Source organism: Lissotriton vulgaris, chromosome 11 (genome assembly GCF_964263255.1).
Source record: "Lissotriton vulgaris chromosome 11, aLisVul1.2, whole genome shotgun sequence".
Lineage (NCBI taxonomy): Eukaryota > Metazoa > Chordata > Amphibia > Caudata > Salamandridae > Lissotriton > Lissotriton vulgaris.
The window spans coordinates 743,917,657-743,939,597 of record NC_141699.1 but is presented as its reverse complement, the minus strand read 5'-3'; positions in this window follow the sequence as shown (position 1 = coordinate 743,939,597).

Below are 21,941 nucleotides of genomic sequence, written 5' to 3'. Positions count from 1 at the left end.
ATACTGCGGACGTCGGCCATGAAGGGCGTCATCTCCTTCATATATCAGCTCTTGCTTAAATCAGCGGTATAGCCTAGGCCGCGATACATGGAGCAATGGGAAGAGATGATAGGGAGCGATATCTCCGACAATGAATGGTCGGCGTTATGGCGGGACATGACGGCATTTAACCACTCGCTCCATCTACGGGAAGCCCACCTCAAGACACTTATGCAATGGTACCTCTGTCCTACCAGGCTCCACCGCTTCTACCCGGCCACTTCCGATAAATGTTGGAGGGGATGTGGGCTTCTCGGGGACTTCCAGCATATCTGGTGGGACTGCCCAGTGATTCGGCCCTACTGGGAGGAAATCCTCTCACACATCAGGGACATTCTTCAATACCCCATAGAGGATTCTATGGCCTCTATCTTACTAGGCCTGCGTGAACCCGGCCTTGAGCATCAGACCCGGGCAGACAAGAAGATCTTGTGGCTTTGTGTTGGAGCTGCCAAGATTACGCTGGCCGCTGCCTGGAAACAGAAGGAGGTAAAAATAAGGGTTAACCCACTAGTACTGGGACCTGGGTAGTTGAATGTTATATATAGAGTGGTCCCAGTTGGAACAACATACTAAACACACAAATTAGTGGACAACATTAAAAATCATTTATATAGACAAATCAGTATGAGTGATGTTCTTTAATATACATCCTCAAATGCAAATTAATTGTCTGATGATTCATACATAGAAAACATATAAATGATCTCAGTGTCAAAGGAAGAGGGGACAGGTGAAGGGGGGGACCGTAATTGGGATGGTGTAGAAGATAGAAAGCAAATTGAAAGGGTAATCACAAGTGGTCTTATGCACATTCAAGGTTCAGTACCACATTGACATATATGCATTGTCAAAAAATAAATCCATCATTAAATAATCCTATCCTATACAAATAACACAGTCACTAAATGTTCTGTTGTTTAGGGGGTAGGATGATAGAGGTGTGTCGACTTTTCGACCCCATACAATTGTAGGCTGATTCCTGCCCTACTTCGGGGTCTTCTTCAGGACAAGTGAAGGAGGTGGGAGGGTGAAGGAGGGCACCTGAGAACAATAAATTAAATTTATGTTTTAGGAAAGTGGAGCAGTGCTACTACTAATCAAGCGCTAAAACAGTCACAAGATATTTACCTAAAAACCACAGCAAAAAGCGTGTGGTATCGTCTGAAGTGTAGGGTGGGCCGGGCGGCTCCAAGGGAAAGGAGAGCGTGCGAACCTATAACAGAGATTAGGTTGTATTAAGAAAGGTGGGCTGGTAGTCAGAGTGTCCCACATTAAAGTGGAATCATATCACAACATCGTGCTCAAAATCAGTGAGCATCTAAATATACCCAGCCGGGTTAAAAATTTATTAATTAGGTCAGTCATACACACGAGGGGTGACCAACACAAGGCTCATCTGGATAAAACCTTTACAATTCAGTACATCATTGGGATTTGAGAGGTAATGAAATCACCGCATCTTTTAAACAAAAGTAGGAATACATCTGCCCTTTGTGCAGCAATTTAATTTATGCAAGCAACCTCATAGTGGAAAAGAGCATATTATTTACCGAAAATTCGTTCACTCTACCCGGGCTTCTTGAGCGTTGTTTAAAGAAGAGGGGTGGATCTCCATCAAAGGCTTCCGCAATATTCGTCAGGTTGCCTATTACAGGTTGGGGAAAGGAAGGGAAGGGGATCGTCACGCTATTTGCAAAACCGGGATGGAAACATCACGTGTTGTACTATTATAAAGAAGAGCGATGTCTAAGTCACTCGTCATATGCGGGTACTTTTCAGCTTACCGCATTAAGTCAGCGCCTGTGCAATCGATGCATTCACGAAGGTCCGAGCATTCGTCTGGGGACCGTAGGGTGGGAGCTCTTGCTGTCTCGGGTTTTTAAAGGGACTTCAAACGAAGCGCGAGGGACGCGCGCGTGTGTGCAGCAGCTGGATGGCTGCAGTTCGTTTGGGCCAATCACATGTGTACTGTAGTTTCAAGAAGAAAGACTACCGATGTGTAGTTCTTTAAGGCCGGTTCAAATTAAGCACAACAGTATGTATAAGGCAGTTGCTTTTTACATAAACACAATACCCAATGCATCAAAAGGTCGTGTTAGCTCATGGTATCAAATTAATGGTGCATATTATTATCATGGTTAACAAAGTTGTAATCATTATTGTGAAAACCTTACATAACGGTGTTTGTTCAGCATAGTTTGTCACATAAACACAATACCCAATGCATCAAAAGGTCGTATTCGTCCATGGTATCAAATTTGTGGTGCATATTAAAAAAAAAAATTGCATAACTATTATGGTTAACCAAGTTGTAATCATTATTGTGAAAACCTTGCATAACGGTGTTTGTTCAGCATAGTTGTGATAATTGTTCAATACATAATAAAATGTGCGCACAGAAACATCATCATATGCCGTTGAGCCTAATGAAAGGTTGGTCCAATACATTCAATCGCATAAATCGGCATGCAGTAAATTGATGGATAAACATATAAAGGAATCTATAAGGAAAATTGAAGGCACACAACATGTTTGGAAAGACCAAAATTAGTGTAGACATGCTAGCTGAGCATAACTGGAATCTAGTTCATTCAACCCATTTTTTATGGTGTCCAAACGGTTTATCCATTTACTTTCTCTTAGATCCAATAAGGAATTGATATCACCACCCCTGGGCCCAAGGGACACCTTTTCCAAAACCACCCATTGGATCTCTTCAACAGTGTGACCTGACCTCCTATAGTGGTCCACTAATGGTGCCCCAACGACCTCACACCTGATCCTACTCTGATGTTGGAGGATACGTGCCTTAACTTTTTGCTGTGTCTGGCCAATATAGGCTAAGCCGCATGGACATAAGATACAGTAAATAACGTTGTTTGTGTTGCAATTCGTGAAGGTCTTAAAGTCTATGGTGTGATTTTTATAGGTGAATTGTTTTGTTTGTATCCCCATGGGACAGGCTTTGCAGTGTCCGCATCTGTGATTACCCGTAATGATAGGTAAATTCCACATCGTTTGTAATGAAGGGGGTTCAGGGATTTCAAGTAAAGAACAAACTACATGATCTTGAACATTCTTGGCTTTTTTAAACGAGTGCATGGGTAATTCAGTTTGTCCAATTTCCTCAGATACTAATGGCCAATATTTGTTGACAATTTTCTTTAAATTGTTACTCTGTGTGCAGAATGTGGTAACACAAATCATCCTCTCTGTTGTGTCCTCATGTTTGGGCTGCGGTTGAAGGAGTTCCTCCCTGGGGCTATACCAAGCCCGTTTTTGTGCTCTCTTCACCAGTCTGCGTGGATATCCTCTTTCTTGCAGTATCGTACTGAGGTCTTCTGATTCTGTGAAGTAATCTTCTTTCCTGGTGCAGTTGCGCCGTATACGAAAGAATTGACCAACTGGAAGATTGTCTCTTAGACTCCTCGGATGGTGGCTATTGTAGAGTAATAGGGAGTTCCGTTCGGTCGGTTTTCGGTATAGAGTAGTTGCCAAATTGTCCCCGTTACAATAGATAGTGATGTCAAGGAAATCTATTTTCTCCTTATTCCATTGCATGGTGAATTGGATATCTCTACTTTGCTCATTTAGCCATTTGTAGAATTGGTTCAGGGTTAGTTCAGGGCCAGTCCAAAGCATCAGGACATCGTCGATGTAACGATACCACATCGTGACATTGTCTTTAAAAGGATTATTCTGATTGAACACGTGTTTCCGTTCATAGCCGGCCATATAAATAATGGCCAAGTCCGGCGCAAAGGCTGCCCCCATTGCGACGCCCTTGGTTTGGACATAGAAATCACCTTGAAACATGAAAAGTTCTTTCTCATGGCAATCGTCAAAAGCGAGATAATGAACTCAGTTGGTACTGGCATGGGTGCTGTCCGTCCGTCCAACGCTTCCCGCATGACATCAGTTTGGTTGATGGTTTGGAATTCAATATGGAGGAGCAATTCTTGGTGACATGTGACATAGTGTCACTCTATACAAGCATACCACAGGTTGAGGCATTGGAAGTCATGCGGGAAGCGTTGGACGGACGGACAGCACCCATGCCAGTACCAACTGAGTTCATTATCTCGCTTTTGACGATTGCCATGAGAAAGAACTTTTTCATGTTTCAAGGTGATTTCTATGTCCAAACCAAGGGCGTCGCAATGGGGGCAGCCTTTGCGGCGGACTTGGCCATTATTTATATGGCCGACTATGAACAGAAACACGTGTTCAATCAGAATAATCCTTTTAAAGACAATGTCACGATGTGGTATCGTTACATCGACGATGTCCTGATGCTTTGGACTGGCCCTGAACTAACCCTGAACCAATTCTACAAATGGCTAAATGAGCAAAGTCGAGATATCCAATTCACCATGCAATGGAATAAGGAGAAAATAGATTTCCTTGACATCACTATCTTTTGTAACGGGGACAATTTGGCAACTACTCTATACCGAAAACCGACCGAACGGAACTCCCTATTACTCTACAATAGCCACCATCCGAGGAGTCTAAGAGACAATCTTCCAGTTGGTCAATTCTTTCGTATACGGCGCAACTGCACCAGGAAAGAAGATTACTTCACAGAATCAGAAGACCTCAGTACGAGACTGCAAGAAAGAGGATATCCACGCAGACTGGTGAAGAGAGCACAAAAACGGGCTTGGTATAGCCCCAGGGAGGAACTCCTTCAACCGCAGCCCAAACATGAGGACACAACAGAGAGGATGATTTGTGTTACCACATTCTGCACACAGAGTAACAATTTAAAGAAAATTGTCAACAAATATTGGCCATTAGTATCTGAGGAAATTGGACAAACTGAATTACCCATGCACTCGTTTAAAAAAGCCAAGAATGTTCAAGATCATGTAGTTTGTTCTTTACTTGAAATCCCTGAACCCCCTTCCTTACAAACGATGTGGAATTTACCTATCATTACGGGTAATCACAGATGCGGACACTGCAAAGCCTGTCCCATGGGGATACAAACAAAACAATTCACCTATAAAAATCACACCATAGACTTTAAGACCTTCACGAATTGCAACACAAACAACGTTATTTACTGTATCTTATGTCCATGCGGCTTAGCCTATATTGGCCAGACACAGCAAAAAGTTAAGGCACGTATCCTCCAACATCAGAGTAGGATCAGGTGTGAGGTCGTTGGGGCACCATTAGTGGACCACTATAGGAGGTCAGGTCACACTGTTGAAGAGATCCAATGGGTGGTTTTGGAAAAGGTGTCCCTTGGGCCCAGGGGTCGTGATACCAATTCCTTATTGGATCTAAGAGAAAGTAAATGGATAAACCGTTTGGACACCATAAAAAATGGGTTGAATGAACTAGATTCCAGTTATGCTCAGCTAGCATGTCTACACTAATTTTGGTCTTTCCAAACATGTTGTGTGCCTTCAATTTTCCTTATAGATTCCTTTATATGTTTATCCATCAATTTACTGCATGCCGATTTATGCGATTGAATGTATTGGACCAACCTTTCATTAGGCTCAACGGCATATGATGATGTTTCTGTGCGCACATTTTATTATGTATTAAACAATTATCACAACTATGCTGAACAAACACCGTTATGCAAGGTTTTCACAATAATGATTACAACTTGGTTAACCATAATAGTTATGCAATTTATTTTTTTAATATGCACCACAAATTTGATACCATGGACGAATACGACCTTTTGATGCATTGGGTATTGTGTTTATGTGACAAACTATGCTGAACAAACACCGTTATGTAAGGTTTTCACAATAATGATTACAACTTTATTAACCATGATAATAATATGCACCATTAATTTGATACCATGGGCTAACACGACCTTTTGATGCATTGGGTATTGTGTTTATGTAAAAAGCAACTGCCTTATACATGCTGTTGTGCTTAATTTGAACCGGCCTTAAAGAACTACACATCGGTAGTCTTTCTTCTTGAAACTACAGTACACATGTGATTGGCCCAAACGAACTGCAGCCATCCAGCTGCTGCACACACGCGCGCGTACCTCGCGCTTCGTTTGAAGTCCCTTTAAAAACCCGAGACAGCAAGAGCTCCCACCCTACGGTCCCCAGACGAATGCTCGGACCTTCGTGAATGCATCGATTGCACAGGCGCTGACTTAATGCGGTAAGCTGAAAAGTACCCGCATATGACGAGTGACTTAGACATCGCTCTTCTTTATAATAGTACAACACGTGATGTTTCCATCCCGGTTTTGCAAATAGCGTGACGATCCCCTTCCCTTCCTTTCCCCAACCTGTAATAGGCAACCTGACGAATATTGCGGAAGCCTTTGATGGAGATCCACCCCTCTTCTTTAAACAACGCTCAAGAAGCCCGGGTCGAGTGAACAAATTTTCGGTAAATAATATGCTCTTTTCCACTATGAGGTTGCTTGCATAAATTAAATTGCTGCACAAAGGGCAGATGTATTCCTACTTTTGTTTAAAAGATGCGATGATTTCATTACCTCTCAAATCCCAATGATGTACTGAATTGTAAAGGTTTTATCCAGATGAGCCTTGTGTTGGTCACCCCTCGTGTGTATGACTGACCTAATTAATAAATTTTTAACCCGGCTGGGTATATTTAGATGCTCACTGATTTTGAGCACGATGTTGTGATATGATTCCACTTTAATGTGGGACACTCTGACTACCAGCCCACCTTTCTTAATACAAACTAATCTCTGTTATAGGTTCGCATGCTCTCCTTTCCCTTGGAGCCGCCCGGCCCACCCTACACTTCAGACGATACCACACGCTTTTTGCTGTGGTTTTTAGGTAAATATCTTGTGACTGTTTTAGCGCTTGATTAGTAGTAGCACTGCTCCACTTTCCTAAAACATAAATTTAATTTATTGTTCTCAGGTGCCCTCCTTCACCCTCCCACCTCCTTCACTTGTCCTGAAGAAGACCCCGAAGTAGGGCAGGAATCAGCCTACAATTGTATGGGGTCGAAACGTCGACACACTTCTATCATCCTACCCCCTAAACAACAGAACATTTAGTGACTGTGTTATTTGTATAGGATAGGATTATTTAATGATGGATTTATTTTTTGACAATGCATATATGTCAATGTGGTACTGAACCTTGAATGTGCATAAGACCACTTGTGATTACCCTTTCAATTTGCTTTCTATCTTCTACACCATCCCAATCACGGTCCCCCCCTTCACCTGTCCCCTCTTCCTTTGACACTGAGATCATTTATATGTTTTCTATGTATGAATCATCAGACAATTAATTTGCATTTGAGGATGTATATTAAAGAACATCACTCATACTGATTTGTCTATATAAATTATTTTTAATGTTGTCCACTAATTTGTGTGTTTAGTATGTTGTTCCAACTGGGACCACTCTATATATAACATGGAAACAGAAGGAGGCACCGGCAATCTCTCTGTGGCATGCACGACTTTGGAAGCTCCTAAGCTTGGAGAGAATGGCGGACATCTTCCTCGGCAATTTCAAGAACTTTCAGTTTCAATGGGGTCCCTTGGTTACGTTCCTCTCTAAGGGCCTGCCGTCAGCTGTGTGCCCCGCGTCTTTGCGATCACTACACCTGTTTCAAGTTTAGTAATGCAATTAGAATGAGTGTTGGTTTGAATGGGTCACCACCCCGGGGGGAGGGGGGGGAGTTTTCCTTTCGTGGTTTATTCGTGGTTTATGGTTTACTGAGGTGCGTATCGATGGGTTCTTAGCCTAATCGACTTGGATGTGCAGGAACGCTGGCTCTACGGCTTTCCTGCCTGAACTTTACAGCACACAGGCTCACTGATAGTCTCACAGAACTGTTCCTCTTCGAATATCTGATTATGGGGACATGCTTTTGATTCCGTTCTATTTCTGTTGATGTAAGATTTTGCTGCCTCATGACTCTAATTTGCGCCCCATGTGGGGTATTGTATGGCACCTCGGTAACCTTCATGTGTTATCTTGTTTTTCTCAAAATAAAAATTTTACAAAAAAAAAAAATCATGGCACTGTCTACTAGAAATAATCATCTACGATTTCTACTCGGCAGACATGTTTTAAGCTTATATTAGTCAATAAATGATCCAGCAGCTCTTCATCAGGACCTGTGTAACCTAATCTACTTGGTGATTGGAGTATTGTTTAGTGAATTTCGCTGTGAACTCCCAATCACACGTGAGTTTATTTAAAAGTAGCTCTTGAAATTGACCCTATTCTAGTGTCAATACCACTCCTCAAGTCAAGCGTAGCGGCAAACCAGATTACATGAATGTCCTGTGTACATTGTCATCAGACTACCTACCCTCGCCAAGCTGACTCGGATACACACCCCTTTGTCTTAAACTATCAATGTATATTATGACATAATATCAGTTTGATTTGTTGTACCTTGCATAGTCTATTCTATGATCTGCCGTTAAGGCTGCTTACCATTAGAATAAGCTGTTTGCATACTACACTCTGGATATTATATGAATGGATATGAACAATATAATTAAGGGAGTGGCTGGGGAGAAAAATGGTAAAGAGGAAACACAAAATGTGTTCTCAGTGTTGTGGGACTAAGGGAGTAATTGTTATTGCTTTATTTGAGATGGCACCTTATATAGTCTTGCGAATTTACTACAATTGTGCTGTTGCACGATGTACATAAAATGATAAAAATTCTAAGAAAAACATTTTTTAAAACCCACAGTGTTTATCTGATGTGGAAGACATCAGATAAACACTGTGGGTTTTTAAAAATTACATTACGATAATGTCCGGTAGTCATGTGATGCATTATCTAAACCCAGGGAAGGATTTTTTGAATATGCTTCTAAGCGTGGTCAATGCTTAGGCAGCATCTTAGCCATCTTTAAGCACATATAGACCACCCAGGCCTGGGAAAAACGAAGCAGCATGGAACGGTTGCATGCTGATGGTGCTGTTACCTCCTAATAAACAATGTGTGTGGTAAAGGCAGAATGAGCTACAGAAGCATGCAAACCATCCCACTTGTCTTTGCTCCAAGGTTCAACTAGATCTAACATCAGTGGCCTCCCAGGTCCTAAAATAAGGTGACTGACAGGCAGAGGGCAGAAAGAAAGAGAGGGCTTCATTCCCCAGCTGTCCTCCTGACGAGGCATCTTTTCACAAAGCACCAAACGAAGATCAAGAGGGTCCCTGTAATCAGATATACCAGCAGGTTCAGGGGAAAAACACCAGTCAACAAAAACAGAACAAAACCTACCCGGTAACAAAATCTACTGAAAATATTTGATGATCTATATAAATGTGCAAAGCATCACAAAAACTGCCCAAAGTACAAACTTATATTAAAACTGTTTTTTCCTAGGATAGAGTTTGGCATTTTATATTATCATTCATTTTGTTTAGTAACTTAGTAGGCTGTAATCATATATTTGTTTTTACACAATTTACATACAAAGAAAAACATAAAACAAAGTACATAATAATCATTAATGTGCACACAGTTCTCAAAGATCCCCCAGGAAGCACAATAACCCCTAATTCAACTCACTCAAACTCACATTCACTCGGAACATACAAGCCTGACCGACCTCACATTTGAATCATTCTAACACTTCACGCAATTGATAAAAAACAACAATAGTTACTTGCCAATGGACCAGAAAAGTGATACATTATTCTGAGTAATCAAGACTTGTCAGATAATACATGTCCAATAGTTCCTCTTTCTAAAGGTACCCAACATACGACAAATGTCCTGGTCCAAATAGTTTTGAATAAAGTGCCGACGCGCGTTTCGGTAAAGACCTCCCTTCGAGGTCAACCTTCTTCAGGGCGCAGAGGAGCTAAATAAAACTAAGCCTCCAAAGGGGAAAAGATTTTTATCCAGGGGTAGCCAAGGGATACAGCGATAAACACCGCTAAATAGTTCCATCCTAATCCACAGAGTCACAAGCAAAAGCAGACCAAAGGATTTTTTTCTATTCATGAGCAACGATAAGACTCTCACAATGCCAATGGCAACTAGTGAATCATCTCCAAATAGTCTCAGAATTGGGCTGGATCATCATGAAAAAGAAGATGTCTTGCTATGCATCTTGATAAAAAAGAGGCACACTCCAATGTCTGTGCTCGGGAGATCACAACTCCGACGTCCTTGCAAATCTGTAGATCGGCGTCCTCACCCATCTCCTCTGAATGCTCAATTGCTTCTAAGCCCTTTGATAAAATCTGTAATAGTGCAAGACAATGCAAAAAGCTAGTTTGGTTATAACTAAGGCTCCCTGTTTTCCGTTTTTACTGATTTTTACAGATAAATACAGACAGAAAACATTTTCTTTCTTGTCTGTATTTATTTTTAAATGTGGATAAAAACGGAAATTGGGTTGCTTTTTGAGTAATTTTAAATACTGTTGGTCATGACTGCCAGGCTGTGTGGATTGATAGGTAAGAGGGTTAAAAAAAAAAGAATTTTTTGTAAAGAAGCTTTAACATCAGTAGATATGCTTATGGTTGATACTGAAATCTGCATATTTTCATATAAGTGTGAGAGAGCGCAAATTGAATAAAATGTACGAGTGCACCACACCTACCTGTAGTACGCACAAATCATGAAGAGAAATGCCATGAGTGCTGATATTATATTCACCTATATCCTGAAATGTGTAGTTAATCTAGAGATTTTATATAGAAGTGGAATTAATGTAGAATTGTGTGAAAAAGTAACCTTACTAAGTGTGATTAGTCCGGATCCATATTATGTAACTGCTAATGAAAAGAGTGTCAAGCACAGAAAGGAATAGGCCTCATGGTCAGAGCTGAAAGGGTTGGGAAAGGGGCCTGCACACATCAATATGGATTACACTAAATGTTATGTAGTAGTTATGTTTAATAGTTTTATATTGATAGATGTGCTTACATAATCCTAAAGTAGAGTATTACCATTATAATTAGTAATGAAAAGTTTGAAGAGTATAATCGTTATAAGAATTGTTGTAGGCCTGAAATGTTTTAACGACTCTGAGTTACACGTATTAGTTTGTGCCAAGATTTGAATGTTGCAAATTTCGTTAGAAGTTTATGAGAATTGGGATCCGAGCTGCAGATGTCTGTCTGCAAGGGAAGGGGGGATCCAATTATAAATGAAATGAATAGAGGTTTGTTCAGGAGCCTGGCACAGACATGGAGGAGGGTTCAGGAATGTTTTAAGGGGTATCGGCGGTCCGGAGAAGAGTCTGAGAAGCAAGGTCAACTCTAACGCACGAGGCCCAAAAGACGCGCAACATGGAAAAAACCAGGAGCAACACCACGTGAGGGGCGTCTCACGAGGGGCGTCTCAAATGTTGTTGTACGTTTTGTATTAGGGACAGCACCCCTGGGTGGAGTTAGAGCAGATGCCTGAGGACCCTTTAGTGAGCGGATGGGTAGGCAGAGAGGGGTCATGACTGGAGGATTATAGGTTTCCACCAAGAGACTAAGAGTGGGTGATCTTCTTAGGAAGTCACTCACAGCTGACACCTTTTGATAGGTTGAGATTTTGTTAAGTAGGGATACCATCCAGATCAGGGTAGGGACAGCCTAACCTGTATTTTCCCTCCAGCCCTAAATGACGGAGAGATCACAATACGTGTCTATGCTTGCAGCCCTATTATTTTTAGAATTGGTATTGGTAGTCTTCTTTGCTCGTCTGAGGGTTTTCAGAGAGCACATGTATGTAGTTGGGCCCATGTATCTTGTGAATCTCATTTTGAGATGCCTGTACTTGCAACTAATCCCAACTTTATAATAAATTTTTGAAAGCTAGAAGTTGTTTGTGGTCCTTCTGAGCGGAGTCCATTATTGATTGAACTAACCTGGTAAGAGATGCACTTTCTTTCCTCAAAGACAGGCAACAAAGATTCAGACGACCAGAACGGGGTTTTAGATCAAGAGTGATAAGGTAGTGATCAAAATCTCGCCCCAGCAGTTGGTAGCAGAGGATGGTTGCCTTCTTGAGGAAGGTGATCTAGGCCAGGTTAGATTACCCCCAAGGCCCCTAGAGATCGATGATCAGAAGAACCGCCCGCCGAACAAGGTCCAGATGACGTGAGACAGAAAAGCAGCAGTATCGGTCGAGAGTGAGTATAAAGGGTCATGTGTGTTAGATTGCGGTGTTTTGTATTGTATCTATGTTGTAATGTCTGGCGGAGTTGAATGCCTGTAGAGTGACTGTGGAACAGGTTGTGAGCGCGCGCAACCGGTGGAAATCTTAAGTTCAAGGAGAGCTTAAGTGGTTCGGGTGTATCGGACACCCAGAGTAATTGTCAACCAGAGTGAAGGGGGTCATAAGGTACCATTGATCGCCCGCAGGACCGAGATAGGGGGAACGTAAGAGTGAGTGCGTGAGTAACGGACGCTGGTCGGAAGTTACTGTGTGTGTAAGAAACCTATCAGAGGGACGATAGACATTTCGTCAGTTGTGGTGACAATTACAGATAGACTGTGGACGTACAGTCGAGAGAAGTGATTGCTTGGTCGGAAGTAGTCATTTTTTCAGTGTATGAATGGGACGCATGCATGACCGGGAGACGAGCTGAGAAAGGAGGGGTGCTGCTGCGAAGCGGAGACGAGTGACGTCAGAAAGTGCCGCGCTGGGATTGGCCGGTCGGAGCAAGACCGCGCTGCGATAGGCCAGCTAGCAAAGCCGCGCTAGGATTGGTGGATTGTCATCAGGAAGTAAACAGAGTATTGAGGCTGGAAATTGTGTGTATAATTATGAAGTGTTTTAAATGGTTAAGTTTAGGTCAAAGAAATGCTACAAGGGATTTGTTTGAATAATGTTTCAGATCAGTTGGGAGTCGTATCAATAATATCAAACTCCAGTGTAGCAGGTATCACATATTTACTCAAATCAGAACCAATCTTATGGAAGGCAAAAGAGACACGGAGAGATTGTGGAATCTGTTCTTCAACTGATTTTATATAAATTCAATAAAGTAAATTTCAGATCAAAGTATGGGGAGACATACAGAGAAAGCAAAAAAGAAGTGAAAAGGGGTACATATCACTTCACCACATCGATTCACCGCTTAAACATCAGCTCCAATCAATTTTATAAACAACAACCAATAGAAGTTAATTGATAATGGTTGTATGTCTGTGCACAAGCAACAGAGAAGGAGATGATGTAGCTGTCGACGTTTCGGTCTTTATATTGCTGTCGTCGTCAAGACCATCATCAGGACCATGAAGTTCATTTGCAAGTAAAATAAACCCCCTAAGTAAGACAATAAATGTAACATTATTGTATTTGTTACAGTAATTAAAAAGGCAGAGAAATACCTAAATTACAGTTCTCACGTGTATCTAAAAATGAACAAAATGAAAATACATTTAATCCATATGTAGTATCCCTTCCTGGTACTACTGGGATAATGACATACAAAACACCTAAAGAGTATTTACAAATATATACATGCATCTTAATATATACAAATGATCTACAAACATGGGTAAAGTATGCCCTATTGTACCAGCTGATCTAGTTCAGTGAATCATGTCATTCTCTCTTGAATGGTTGCTTGCCGGAGTAAGACACTGGATAGAGATTTTAACAAAGGTCATTTATGACTCTGTACTCTGGATAGAGATTTTAACAATGGTCCTGATGATGGTCTTGACGACGACAGCAATATAAAGACCGAAACGTCGACAGCTACATCATCTCCTTCTCTGTTGCTTGTGCACAGACATACAACCATTATCAATTAACTTCTATTGGTTGTTGTTTATAAAATTGATTGGAGCTGATGTTTAAGCGGTGAATCGATGTGGTGAAGTGATATGTACCCCTTTTCACTTCTTTTTTGCTTTCTCTGTATGTCTCCCCATACTTTGATCTGAAATTTACTTTATTGAATTTATATAAAATCAGTTGAAGAACAGATTCCACAATCTCTCCGTGTCTCTTTTGCCTTCCATAAGATTGGTTCTGATTTGAGTAAATATGTGATACCTGCTACACTGGAGTTTGATATTATTGATACGACTCCCAACTGATCTGAAACATTATTCAAACAAATCCCTTGTAGCATTTCTTTGACCTAAAAATAACCATTGCCCAAGCCTACAAGGGTTTATTGGGTTTCCCCCGGTACGATCACGTTAAATGGTTAAGAGCGGCTTTTAAAAAAGAGAGGCGGAGATCTTATGAAGGGGAAGAAGCCCCGCCGGAGGGTACGCCGGCTCGTTATATGGCGGCAAATGTTGGGCTGCACACAATTTTGTGGATTTCAGAGTGGAGTAAGATTACGGAAGGAAATGAGGAACTGATGTTTCCAAAGTACGGGACGTTCAGACTAGAGGTGTTACACAGATTAAAAGCAGTTATGACCTCAATGAGACCTATGCCTAGACCGACCCAGTTTGAAGCTCTCAATGCCTGGATTAGGGCCGCGCACGAGAAGAACCTGAATAGACGACAAGAAAGGGTGAAACGATCGGTAAGAGCAGTGCAGGAGGCCAAATGGGATGCGGATGCTAAAAGATGGAGAGTGCATAACATGGAAATAAATAAATTGTACCCAGTGTTAGAAGCGCCCGGAAACAAAAGCCCACTAGAAGAAGATGATGAGAGCGAGACAGAGGACAGCTTGATAAATAGGTTACTCACAGACAGGCCACCCCCGTATAACAAGGAGACGGAAGAAGTAGAGCGCAGCGGAGAAGGGGGGGCCAGTGTAGGGGAGTATAGACCGCTTCCCGTTTCTCATTGGGATCCTCCCGCAAAGAAAGAACTGTCACAGCCTAGTCCATTGCCACAGGTGGTGGGGAGGTTTGTGGTACAAAGGGTGCCAGAAACGGAGTGTGCCACATCCTACACACTGCCAGATGCCCTGCAAGTACCTGTTACTATCGGTCCTATAGTATCGATTTATGACCCAGAAAAAGCACGGGGGAGGAACAGGTACGGAGGGATAGGGAAAACGCAGAGATGGCAAGAAGGAATGATACTATTACTTCCTCAAGTCAGTTACCCAGACCGAGAGACTGGAGCACCCCAGTACACACAGCAGTAGATCCGACAGGAGATCAGGGGGGCCCTAGATGGCCGATGGATCTAAGGGGGGCAAGACCGCCATCCTTCCAGGAGTTCAATGAGTACATGAAGAAATGGGACGAGGCAGTAGAGGCTCACAAGAGCATCATAGCGGCGGAAGCTGGAAGGGAAAGCCAGGACAGCAGGACCCGGACTCACTACGGGGCTGAAGAAAGCAGTCCGGAGTGGGACGGGAGGGGACAGGAGAGTAGAGGAGACACCCATCATACTAGGAGTGGAAGTAGGTCAGATCTGGAAAGCAAGAGCCCTGAGCGTGGGGGGGTGTCCCTCCCAATACATAGTGAAGGAGACAGGAGAACACAGGAGTACAGAGACAGCTTCAAGTGTACCCACTGTGTGTCGGCCAATGGAGAACAGAATGGGAGTTGCGAGAGGCCTCGCCATAGCCCCTGTGATTACGGACAAGAGCGCAGTCCGGGGGATATGGGGAACCGAGAAGGATCTTACCAGATACTGAGTGACACTAGAGGGAGAGAGAATGGCGACCGGAGGGAGAATAGCAGGGAATCCTACCGTGGGAAGAGAGAAGAGAGAGAGAGTGGACAGAATAAAATCGGGGGTAACAGGCCTGTGTTCCATCACCTTCCAAGATCGGATGGTCGAGCATGGGACCTAGAGAGATGGGAGCAAGGGAGAACTCTCCTTAACTCTCCTGAGCCTAAGCGTAGGGCTCGGAGTTGGGATGGTAGAGAGGCCAGTGAACCCCCTTCGAAAGACATACTGAGAGCGGAGATAAAAGCCAAAAGACTCGATGTCGCCAGCTTAAAGTCAGATCTGGATGACATGGTGGATGGTACCTTGCCGTTGGAAAGAATGGAAATGTATGAGCAGGATGAAATACTGTTCATGGCAAAGGACGTCACTCGAAAGGCGAGGACAATCCATGAGAAATTAGTTGAACTAGCAGGCAAATATATGGTGGACCTGTCAAGGACCAAAGCATTACAGGGTAACCACAGGCTACATTATACAGATCGAGACTTAGATGAGAGGAGAACAATAGGGTTAAAAACACACATACGGGAACTGATCACAGGAATAAGGACATGGAGGGCACTAGATAAATGGGAAGAAAGGTGGTCCAAGAAAGGGACCGTCAGGAGAAGCGTGCTTGGTATGACACCTGGAGGACTGCAGAGAATAGAGGCATACCCTTTGCGTGAGGTTGCAAACGGGAACTATGCGCACGTGCCATGGAGTAGGGGGGATCTAGCAGCCTTTACTAATTCCTTCCCCAAATTGAGGGAGAACCCAGTCGAGTGGTACAAACAAGTGGAGAGGTTTGTAAAAATCTCCAAGGTCTTGTGGATAGATCTGAACACTTTGTTTGACATTGTGGTACCCGGAGATTTGTGGACCGCATGTAAGGTTAGTGCCGAGTGGCCCACAGCAGAACCAGAGAGAGATGCCCGGACTAATGGCCCATCCGAGACTGTCATGGTAAAATATGAGAGAGTGATGACGTGGCTGAAAGACAAGGTGCCGATGCAAGACATAGACTGGGTCAAAATAGATCGAACCAGGCAGGAACCCAAAGAAACAGTTCATGAATATTATGAGAGACTGCTGAAAGCGTTCAAACAGTATAGTGGGTTGGACGTAATGGACCCCAAAGACATAGGGCAGTTTGTGTCTAAATTTGTATTGGGTCTGAGACCGGATATTAGTTTGATGATTCAGCAACATTCAATTTGTTGGCAAAGTAAACCGCTGGACGAGATCCTGCGATATGCTAGGTATTGCTGGGATGAGATTGACTCGAAGGCCAAGAAGCTAAAGGAGAAATTAATGGTGGTACAGATGCAGTCAGCTGGTAAGGGTGGACAACAGCAACAGCAACAGGGAACAGGAACCGGGGGAAAGAAACAGTATAGTCAGAACAAGGGCAATGAGGAGAATACCACCTTTAGACCTAGGGTAGACATAGCCACATTGAAAAAGACGACCTGGTGCCACCAGTGTAACGAGGTGGGGCATTAGAAACGCGAGTGTCCCTACAACGTTAAAATTGGGGAGCAGGAGATAGAGGAGGAAGAGGTCCAAAGTACACCTGCGAGAGGGGTAACGCCGTACCAAGGAAAGGTGCTCAAAGGGGGGACCCCTCCTCCACGAGCCCAGTTCCCTCAGCCACCTAGAGTAGGGACCATGGGTAAGACATATAGACAGATGCCTCTGTTTGTAGGAGGAGAAGAATGCTATTATGTTGATCCGCTGACTGGACAGAGAGTGGAAAGGGAAGACTGCACCCTCGGGGCAGCCTTAGAGGTGGACCAAAGGGGACCCTATGTCGAGGCCGAAGTGGCAGGGTGCCCCACGACCTTCCTAGTGGACACAGGAGCCACTCGATCCACGATTAGGTCAGCCGCAGTTCCAGGTCTGCCCATGTCTGGAGAGACCATACAAGTTGTGGGGGTTGCAAACAGGAGAATAACAAGCCCGTTGACCGAACCAGTGCAGGTGAAGATAGGGAAATACAGCGACGAGCATCAGTTTGTGGTTTGCGATTCGAGCCCTGTATGTCTGCTAGGAAGAGACCTTTTGTGTAAATTAAATTGCACAATATACTGCACCCCACAGGGAGTGGAGGTACTGACCAATGATGATGATGCTGACTTCAAAGTCGCAAATTCAAGAATATGTGTGGAGCTGTATCCCACCTTGACTGTGGACGAGCTCCCATGGGATCTGAGAGAGACAGTAGCACCAGAAGTGTGGGATTTCACTGGGGAAGAGATTGGACTGGTCAAGGGGGTGGACCCAGTGAAAATCGTAGTGAAACCGCATGCTGAGTTCCCAAGAACACCCCAATATAAATTGACTCCAGAAACGATTGCAGGAATAAAACCCGTGATCGAGTCCATGATTAAGCAGGGAATACTGAAGGAAATCGTGGGTAGTCCATGCAACTCCCCGATAATGGGTTTGCAGAAACCAAATGGGAAATTCAGAATAGTGCAGGACCTTAGAAAGATTAATAACATAGTCGTTTCATGTTGTCCAGTGGTACCGAATCCATCAGTGATACTGTTTCAGATACCGTTCCAAGCTGAATGGTTTACTGTGATAGATCTGTGTCAGGCCTTCTTCTCGATCCCTTTGGACGAGGAGAGCCATTTTCTTTTCGCATTTAAGCTGGAAGGTCGCGTCCTAACATGGTGTCGTATCCCCCAGGGGTATACAGAGAGCCCATCGATCTTCAATCAGCTTCTGAAGAAAAATCTTGAAAGTCTAGTGCTGCCCCAGAAGTCAGTTCTGGTCCAGTACATAGACGACCTTCTTGTGGCGTCAGAAACAGAGGAGGCTTGCAGGGAGGACTCCATTGCCTTGTTAAATCACCTAGCTGAGAATGGGCACAAGGTGTCCCCGGGAAAATTGCAGTACTGCCTGACAGAGGTGCAGTATTTGGGGCACAGAATTGAGAAAGGCAAGAGAAAAGTGTCCCCAGACAGGATAGAGGCGATCATGAAAATGAATGCGCCTAAAACACAGAGAGAAGTCAGGATGTTTCTAGGGATGGTGGGGTATTGCCGACAGTGGATCGCAAACTTTTCACTGAAAGCAAAACCCTTGCAAAAACTGACGCACAAGGAGGTGAGTGATCCGGTACCATGGGACAAAGACTGTTTGATGGCGTTCCTGCAGCTGAGAGAGGACCTGTGTCGCGCTCCTGCTCTGGGAATGCCTGATTACAATAAACCATTCTTGCTTTACTGTTGCGAGAGGGAAGGTTGTGCGCTGTCTGTGTTGGTCCAGATTCATGGGAATGCCCGTAGACCAGTCGCTTACTTCTCGGCTACTTTAGACCCAGTAGCCGCAGCGTTGCCCGGATGTCTCAAATCCGTTGCTGCAACAGGTGTCAGTATTGAGAGATGTGAGAATATTGTGATGGGGCATCCGTTAGAGGTGTACGTGCCCCATTCCGTTGAACTGTTGATGACCAGGACCAAAACACAGCATCTGACTAATAGCAGGCTCACGCGCTTTGAGCAAGTCATTCTTGCTGCAGAGAACGTGACCCTCAAGAGATGCTCTGTTTTGAACCCTGCTACCTTGATGCCACTTCCAAATGATATCGATGATGATGAATGTACAGACCATGACTGCCTCGATGTGACTGAACTATGCACCAAACCAAGACCCGACATCGTGGATGAGCCGCTGACTGACCCCGATGAAGTTTTCTTTGTCGATGGCTCATGTGTAAGAGACGAAGTTGGGCAGTTGAGAGCAGCTTATGCTGTTTGTACAATTACTGGAATTGTGGAAGCTGGATGCCTGGAAGGAGTACACTCCGCCCAGGTAGCCGAGATTATTGCATTGACGCGTGCCTGCCTGGCAAGCAACCAAATTCGAGTCACCATATACACCGACAGCCAATATGGTTACGGGGTAGTTCACGATTACGGGCAGTTGTGGTCTCAAAGAGGTTTCATGACCTCTTCAGGCTCTCCCATTCGCAATGGAGAGTTTGTGCGTTTGTTGTTAGAGGCTTTGCAATGTCCAGCAGGTATCGCTGTTGTAAAATGTACCGCGCATACAAGGAACATGGACTTCGTGTCACAAGGCAATAGATATGCCGACGAAGTTGCGAGGTACTGCGCAGAGCAAGGGTACTCTTTTACCGAGGTGGAAGTGGGCGGAATACATGTACGAACTGAATTAGCCATGATATTGGAAACTGTCGACTCTTGGGATGAGCTGAAGTGCATGCAAGATAACGCATCTGATTTTGAGAAACAAACTTGGGAAAAGGCAGGATGTGTGGTGGGTGAAGCTCATTTCTGGGTTTCGGCAGATGGAAGGGCAGTGTTACCCAATGAGATGGTGAGCCCAATGGCTAGACAGATACATGGTCCAGTACACTTAGGTAGAGATGCTATGCTGAGGGTATTCAGACAGACCTGGTATAATCCTAAATTCAGAGTAGCAGCCGAAGCAGTGTGCCAACGTTGTGTGACATGCCAGCAGTTGAATGTAGGGAAGAGAACTCCAGTTACATTGAGCCACATAGGGAGGTCTGGAGGTCCATTCAACAGGATGCAGTTAGACTTTATAGAACTACCCAGGTGCAACCGCCTTCGTTATGTCTTGGTGGTTGTTTGCGTATTTTCCAGATGGGTCGAGGCGTACCCTACACGGAGGTGTGACACCCTCACAGTAGCCAAGTTACTGCTTAGGGAGCTTATCCCTAGGTTCGGGGTGCCGGCCTCTTTGGAATCAGATAGGGGAACGCATTTCAACAGCGAGCTTGTGAAGATGATTTGTGCGGCTCTGAACATAGATCAGAAATTGCATTGCAGTTACCGAACAGAAGCCTCAGGAATTGTGGAGCAGATCAATAGCACCATAAAGGCTCGAATTGCAAAGATGTGTTCATCAACGTCCCTGAGTTGGCCTGATGCTCTGCCATTGGTCCTTATGAGCCTCCGTAGTACCCCAGACAGAAGAACGGGACTATCACCGCACGAGGTGTTAATGGGGAGAGCAATGAGATTGCCGTCTGTACCAACTGCTGCATTGTTAAACATCACAGATGATATGATCCTGGACTATTGCAAGGGGCTGTCTGACGCCATTCATTCTGTGTCCCTTCAGGTGCAGGCTGCCGAGGTTCCGTCGTGCCAGGACCTGTGCCACGACCTGTGCCCTGGTGACTGGGTGCTTGTGCGAAAGCACGTACGGTGAAGCTGCCTGGATGTTCGTTGGCGTGGGCCCTTCCAGATCATCCTGATCACGAACACTGCAGTAAAGGTGGGAGGCCTGCCCAATTGGATCCACGCGTCGCATACGCGGAGAGTTCCGGCACCTCTGGAAGACGCAGCTCCTCTCTCGGATAGAAGTCCAGCTGCGGACCGAGAAGCCATAGAGGGGACCAGCCAAGCTGTGGAGGTGCCAGAAGAAGCAGGGAACGAGTCTGATCCGCCTGAGGACGGTCAGTACAACAGCGAGACGGACGACGCTACTGAAGGCGAAAGTAGCTGGGAGTACGAATCAGACACTGACCAGGCGGAAAGAGAGCGAGAGCAAAGCAGAAGGACAAGGAGCAGGAGGGTAAGACGTGGAGAAGCCAGCTGGCCTCAAAGACGAAGTTCAAGCCTGAGGTCGACTCCAGAGAGAACCCTTCCTCCGATATCCGAAGACTCAGACCTGGAAGAAGGTGCTCAGGGAGCTGCAGCACCGGATCTAAGAAGGTCAAGAAGAGTGCGTGTGCCTAATAGAAGATACGCCACCCCTGAGTGGACATATCTGGCGACAGATGTCTTGGGAACGAGCGACAGGGAGGATCAGAGCGGTGCTGGTGTCCAGCTCTGAACCCATCATCACAGTGGAAGTACAGCTGTTAGTGCCCGGAGTCGAAGCAGAAGGGTCACTGACATTTACACTCCCCAACCCTCCCCGCCTCAGCAAGTTAAAGCACATGTTTTTCACAGAATTGCAATTCCCCGACTTTGGAACAAAGATAACTAGTCATGAAGAGCACGTTCTTCATTTGGAAATATTGAACTGTCCAAGCCGCAGGAGCAAACCTTATAGTGGATGCTTAAAGACTTTGTAAATAAGCAAGAAAAAAAGAAGATTACCTAGCGCCTAGGAAGCAGAGAATCTTAGGGACTTCCCTTTGAGTTGACGGAGAAGGGCTAGGGTTGTCTGTTAAAGCTATAAAAGACTTTTTGCAAAGAAGGTTGCCAGCTTCCAGTTGGGTGGTTCTAAAGGACTGAAGGAGCAAAAGAGACTGTAAAGGAACGAGGAGAACAGAACTTTGTGTTGAATTAAAAAGAGAATTCTTCAGTCTGACGAAATGGAGGCAGGCACCCCGAATCGTA